The following is a 7746-nucleotide window of genomic DNA, read 5'->3' as shown; positions in this document are numbered from 1 at the left end:
TATGTTCCATAACATCCGCAAGAAATTCCTCTGCATGATTCACCCCTCCACTATCAGCATCATTGTTAGGCACGTCGAGAGGATGTTCAATGACATTAGCAGCAAATCCCTCTGTATGATTCATATCTCCATGATAAGCATCATTATTGACAGGCACCTCGGCAGGAAGCTCAATCGCATTTGCATCAAAGTCCTCTGCATGATTCACCAATCTATGATCAGGACTATTGTCAGGCCGCTCGACAGGATATTCAATACTTTCCGTATCAAATTCCATTGCATGATTTACACTTCCATCATCAGGAGCACAGGATGTTCTATAACCCTGCATCAAAGTCCTCTAAAATATTCACCGCTTTATGATTTTTCAGGCAACTCGTTACCATGTACAATAACAACTACATCAGAGGGCTCTCCGTGATGTACTCACCTCTGGTAAGTAGGATCCATGCCCCTTACGAACAAGTGACGCTGCACAAGAATTTGAGTACTATACTTGAGATTCAAACACTCCGTACATGGGCAGAGTATTTTATCATTCTCCCGGAATCTATCTCGAACAAAGTTCATAAATCCAATCAGACCTTTCACGTATTCTTTCGAAAAACGCGAACCATGCCTCACCCATGTTCTATCCATCAAGTGACACTGATCTGCACAATATTTGGAGGCTTCAAATTTCACAAAATTGTCCAAAAAATACTTCTAGAGCGCTCTAAAATTGCACATTACTCTAAGACAATTATTTTAGGACGGATGTACTAGTAATATATGGATGATACTTTTATAGATTTTTTTCTATAAAGGGAATATATTGAAATCTGAAGATACCAATTACACCCAGCCTCTCCAACAATGCAAAATCCTAATGGCAGTATGGATGCACACAGCCAAAAAAGAGAAAGAGGCCAGAGCCTTACCGTGGCTGCAACCTGCCGGCCTGAAGAAGTGGTTATTCAGAGCAGGCTGGACGCTGGAGAATGCGGTGAGGTGCAAGCAATGGTGTACGACGGTGATGGATCCGCTCGGGTGCCGGCGGCGGCAATATACGGGACGGAGGGGAGACCCGCAGACGTAGTGGAGGAGTACAACAAAGTTGTACGGGACACAGGTGGCACTAGATCTACCTTGTGTCTCCGTGCTAGCTAGCTAGGTGTGGGCGGCGCTGCAGGTCGCACAACCCCGGCCGGCCCGCCTGAATTTGGTAATTCAAAAATTTGGGGGAAAGCCCTCCCGCTGAATACAGTTTGCAGGGCGCGAACACTGTTTTATTTTTAGACAAGACAAAAGCTTGTCGAGTCGTTCTGAGAAGAACCTGAAACTAGCTGAATAGATCTGGGCTAGGATATAACTTTCCAGGAATAGGCCTTGGGACCATTATTCGGCTTCGAATATATTCTGGGCTCTTCTGTGTGTCTTGTTTCCACAAGAATAAATTGGAATTGGGCCAAGTAATTTCCTCTGCGTGTCTTGTTTCGACCTGAATAAATTGGCCTTCGGCCTTTAGTCACCCAATCTGGCCCAAGGACACCACGATGCGTAGCTGATAGGTGGGACACATAGTGAATCCAGTAGGTCCCACGGCTACATGTGGTCCCTACTGGCTTGGGACCAGGGACCCACCAAGCTTTGACATACGGGCCCCACAAGTTCTGACATATTGGGTCCACACTCTGGCACGTTGGGCACTTTGGCCCACCAAGCTCGGGTATGCTGGGACCCACCAGGCTCTGACATGCGGACCCCACAGAACTCTGGCATGCTGGACCCACTAAAACTGTCATGCGTGGGTCCCACGAGGCTCTGACATGCGGCCCCCAAAGATCTCTGGCATGCCGGACCCATCAAAACTCTCAGAGAAGGGTCCCAGCAGGCTCTGACCTGCGGGGCCATGCGTCCAGAATTGACGGCAAGCTGACACTTATGCTAGCACGTGCGCAAAAAAAATGGCATGGCAACTAACATGTGGATACCATGTTGGTGGTACTGACAGTTCTGGTCCACTTCGCATGCTGGGAGGCTGTCGGAACGGGTGTCCCCACGCAGGTGGGTCGTGTCGGCCCCTGACATGCATGCCCGAGTGGTGTAGGCCAGGTACATGTGTGCATACAGTGGTTGTCTCCCCTTACAAATATGGGTCCCAGTGCTGCAGGCCTTGGAATGTTGTGCGGGCAGACAGAAAATTACATGAACAGGAGCGTGTAGAGTGTGGGTCAGGTGTGTCCACCGGCCCGAAGCCCAGTTGTTGTGATGCCCCCCTGCTGACGCAGCCGGCGATCTCTCATCCGGCATCTTGCTGGCTTCTTCAGCCAGCGCGTACTTGTCCACGATGGCCATCAGGGCCGCCATGGTCTTGGGTTCGCTGCGGCGCAGCTTGTCCCATAGCATATGGTGTTGGGTCGGTAGCTGGCCATGAAGAAGCCGATGGTCTGGATCTCATGAACACCCTCGCAGAAGTTGCGCATCTCACACCTCTGCGTCAGGTATTCTCGATCCGTTTCATCGGACCCTGCATGCACATCTCCAGCTGCTGGGGCTGACCCGACCGGAGATAGGTGTCGGTGAAGTTGCTAACGAAGGCCTCTTCGAAGTCTAGCCAGTCGTTGATGCTGCCAGCTGGCAGGTTGTTGAGCCAGGTGCGGGCTGAGCCGACCAGCATGAGTGGCAAGTAGCGCACGGCCTAGCGCTTGTTGCCGCGGGTGATGCCAACTGCTGTGTTGTAGTCTAGCAGCTAGACCTATGGCTTGGCGGTGCCGTCGTACTTGGGGGTGTCGCGGGGGAGCTGGAACCCATCGATCACAGGCTCGCTCAGGATGCGAGGGCCGAAACACTTGGGGCCGGCTAGCCCCTCTTCTTGCGCGATGCGGGATTCCACGAGCCGGTCGATGTGGTCTCGGGCATCAGCAGGCTCGACACGTGGTCCCAGCCAGGAGTGAGCCGGCTGGCGGTGATGTCTACGTGTGCTTCTATTCTTGTAGACAGTGTTGGGCCTCCAAGAGCAGAGGTTTGTAGAACAGCAGCAAGTTTCCCTTAAGTGAATCACCCAAGGTTTATCGAACTCAGGGAGGTAGAGGTCAAGGATATCCCTCTCAAGCAACCCTGCAATTGAGATACAAGAAGTCTCTTGTGTCCCCAACACACCTAATACACTTTTCAGATGTATAGGTGCACTAGTTCGGCGAAGAGATAGTGAAACACAAGTAATATGGATGATTATAATTAGTAATTGCAATCTGAAATAAAAATGGAAACAAGCGAACATGTAACAGAACTTGTTGGAAACAGTGTTTCAATGCTTAGAAACAAGGCCTAGGGATCATACTTTCACTAGTGGACACTCTCAACAATGATCACATAATTGAATAAATAAATGCTACTCTCAAACACTCTCTTGTTGGATAACAAACACCATTCATTGTGTAGGGCTGCAAGAGCACACCTCAAGCTGGAGTAAACAAGCTCCACAACGTCATAAGGAATCACACACGATGTGCACACTGTCACCATCACACCGTGGAGAGTGACTCCGGAGTTCATATTAAAGTAACCACTAGAGTGCATAATAGACAAGAGTAACATCTACATATTCAACTAGATTACAAAGCTCATGATCACATAAAGATCACACCATGGGAGAGAGAGATGAACCACATAGCTACCGGTAGAGCCCTCAGCCTCGGGGGAGAACTACTCCCTCCTCATCATTGGAGACATCAACGGCGATGAAGATGGCGGTGGAGTCGATGGAGATGGATTCCTGATGACCCACAAGTATGGGGGATCGCAACAGTCTTCGAGGGAAGTAAAACCCAATTTATTGATTCGACACAAGGGGAGACAAAGAATACTTGAGAGCCTTAACAGCGGAGTTGTCAATTCAGCTGCACCTGGAAACAGACTTGCTCGCAAGAGTTTATCAGTAGTAACAGTTTTATAGCGAGCAGAGTGAAATAACAGCAGCAGAGTAACAAAGACAGCAGCAGTGATTATAGTAAACAGCAGGATTAAAATACTGTAGGCACGGGGACGGATGACGGGCGTTGCATGGATGAGAGAAACTCATGTAACAATCATAGCAGGGCATTTGTAGATAATAATAAAACGGTGTCCAAGTACAAAGCAATCAATAGGCATGTGTTCCAATTATAGTCGTACGTGCTCGCAATGAGAAACTTGCACAACATCTTTTGTCCTACCAGCCGGTGGCAGCCGGGCCTCAAGGGAAACTACTGGATATTAAGGTACTCCTTTTAATAGAGTACCGGAGCAAAGCATTAACACTCCGTGAACACATGTGATCCTCACATCGCTACCATTCCCTCCGGTTGTCCCGATTTCTGTCACTTCGGGGCCATCGGTTCCGGACAGCGACATGTGTATACAACTTGCAGGTAAGATCAATAAACAATGAATATCATGATGAAACAATAACATGTTCAGATCTGAGATCATGGCACTCGGGCCCTAGTGACAAGCATTAAGCATAACAAGTTGCAACAATATCATCAAAGTACCAATTACGGACACTAGGCACTATGCCCTAACAATCTTATGCTATTACATGACCAATCTCATCCAATCCCTACCATCCCCTTCGGCCTACAGCGGGGGAATTACTCACACATGGATGGGGGAAACATGGCTGGTTGATGGAGAGGCGTTGGCGGTGATGATGGCGATGATCTCCTCCAATTCCCCGTCCCGGCGGAGTGCCAGAACGGAGACTTCTGGCTCCCGAGACGGAGTTTCGCGATGTGGCGACGTTCTGGAGGGTTTCTGGCGACTTCGACTTCACCCCGTGCGTTTTTAGGTCGAGGCCAATAAGTAGTCCAAAGGAGGGCGTCGGAGGCCGGCCGAGGGGGCCACACCATAGGGCCGCGCGGGCCCCCCCTAGGCCGCGCCGCCTTATGGTGTGGGGCCCTCGGGCCTCCACCTTACTTGTCCTTCTGGCTCCGTCAGTATTCTGGGAAAATAGGGCCTTCTGCATAAATTCCGAGGATTTTCCCGAAAGTTGGATTTCTGCACAAAAACGAGACACCAGAACAGTTCTGCTGAAAACAGCGTTAGTCCGTGTTAGTTGCATCCAAAATACACAAATTAGAGGCAAAACAATAGCAAAAGTGTTCGGGAAAGTAGATACGTTTTGGACGTATCAACTCCCCCCAAGCTTAGCTTATTGCTTGTCCTGAAGCAATTCAGTTAACAACTGAGCGATAAAAGAACTTTCACGAACACATTTGCTCATATGATGTATATATTCTCATGCTATGGCTAATACTTAAGCTGTTCATAATGAGATACATGCAAATAAGATCATCTAACAGCTATGTCAATCATGGAGAGGTACCAACAATTAATAATAAGCATCATGAATCATGTATATAAGCAGGATTGCAATGTTCATAAGAGAGTATGATAAAGTGGTATCTCGCTTGCCTGTATTTGATTGGCAAAACATAAATGCCCGGGCACCTCTGGAGTTCATAGAAAGACTAGAAGTAGTGATTGTCAAAGATAAAAGCATCAAAGTTATACCACAATCAATCATATTTTGAGACAAGCATATTATACTAAGAATGACAGTTGTGCTCTCAAGATAGTGCTCAAAGAAATAATGGAGACACAACATAAAAGTAAAAGATTGACCCTTCGCGAGAGGAAGCAGGGATTAACATGCGCTAGAGCTTTTCATTTTTGAAATCAGGAGTAAAATTATTTTGAGAGGTGTTTGTTGTTGTCAACGAATGGTAATGGGTACACCAACTACCTCGCCAACCGGACTTCCAAGAGCGGCTCCCATGAATTATTGCATATTTATTTGGCACTCCTTCCAACCTTTCTTACACAAACCATGGCTAACCGAATCCTCGGGTGCCTGCCAACAATCTCATACCATGAAGGAGTGCCTTTTTATTTTAGTTTTATTATGATGATGACACTCCCCCCAACCTTTGCTTACACAAGCCATGGCTAACCGAATCCTTCGGGTGCCGTCCAACAATCACAAACCATGGAGGAGTGTCTATTTAAGTTAATTAATTCGGGACTGGGAATCCCATTGCCAGCTCTTTTTGCAAAATTATTGGATAAGCGGATGTGCCACTAGTCCATATGAGAGTCCGTCAAAAGTAAATGACAAGGTTGAAAGCTAAACACCACATACTTCCTCATGAGCTATGAAACATAAACACAAATTGAGAAGCATTTTGAAGGTTTTAAAGGTAGCGCATGAGAATTTACTTGGAATGGTTTGAAATGCCATGCATAGGTATTTATGGTGGACACTCTGGAATAACTTGGTTTTCATGTGTTTGGAAGCACGAGTAGCGTTCCTGCTCAGTACAAGTGAAGGCTAGCAATAGACTAGGGAGCGACAAATCAAGAGAGCGATGCTTGTCATAATCATGCTTGCGGCAAAATAAATTAACGGAGGCATAAAAGTGATACAAGAACTCTGAAGCAATATAGATCATCGAGGCTTAATTGACTTTTTGTTCAGTCATATGCATGCGTGAGCATGTGCCAAATCGATATAAATGAATTATTCAGAGGAGGATACCACAATGCCATACCTACTTATGAATAAAACAATGCAAGTAAACATCCATGACATGCTACTCATATTAATAAATTGGAGCTTAACATGAGAGATCATAAACTACTAGACTTTCTCAAATAACATATACTTCACATGAACCAACTAAGCATGCTCACATGGATGAGTATATGTACAAAAATGAAAACAAATAGAGTTCATACCAGCCTCTCACCACAATCCAATTGTCGTAGATCGTCATTATTGCCTTTCACTTGTGCAGCTTGGATAATATGAAATGAAAACCACGCTCCAGCCACCGAAGACCATTGAAATCATAATGAACTTTACAAACCAAAGAAGAACAACAAATATTTTTGGTGTTTTCGAATTGCAAACAAGAACAAAAGGAAACAAGCAAACAAAGTAAAATCTTTTTGGGTTTTCTTATAGCAAACTAGCAATAGCAAATAAAGCAAAACAAATGTAAGAAACAAAAACAACAGAAATATTTTTGGTCTTTTTATGTTTTGGGAAAGAAACAAAGCAAAAACAAGAAATAGCAAACTAAAAGAAACACAGAAAAGCGAGATGGCAGAAATCTGCCAAAACCTGACAGCAGTACAGAAATCGATTTTTACAAAAAATTTACGTTGCTCAGCTCAAAAAGTGTTCAACTAATGAAAGTTAGATAACAACCTGGGGAACCTGCACAAAAATTGGCAGCTCAAAATAACGTTCTGGATGTGCGCACGAATTTTTCTAGTAACAGTCCAGAATCTGTTTTCAGGCAGCACTTCCCCAAATATCATCTCCCTCTCATTAGGAAACCACTCGAAGGGACTAAACAAGTATGTGCAAGTATCCAGCAACCATAATATGCAAAGAATGAGTGATGCCGGTATACCTCCCCCCAAGCTTAGGCTTTTGGCCTAAGTGGAGTTCAACCCCAACGAGGATCGCTGTTTCTCGCCGGTGGATAATTCATGGAGTAGTCATAGTAAAGTTCCTGTGCAGAAGAAAAGCATGGAGGCTCCACATGTCCAACATGTTGATGCGAGGAACTTGCTGCATCGGATGATGAGTCGAGGTGCTCCTCGACCTCCGTGTCATCTCTTGCATGATGGCCTCCTCCCTCTATGTGTGCATCCAGTGCACCTTCTGTGACCGACCAATCTTCCCTGGAATCAAGGTTAGACAAAACAGGCGCA

Source organism: Lolium perenne, chromosome 1 (assembly GCF_019359855.2).
Source record: "Lolium perenne isolate Kyuss_39 chromosome 1, Kyuss_2.0, whole genome shotgun sequence".
In the NCBI taxonomy this organism is placed as follows: domain Eukaryota; kingdom Viridiplantae; phylum Streptophyta; class Magnoliopsida; order Poales; family Poaceae; genus Lolium; species Lolium perenne.
Note: the sequence above shows the minus strand (reverse complement) of the source record.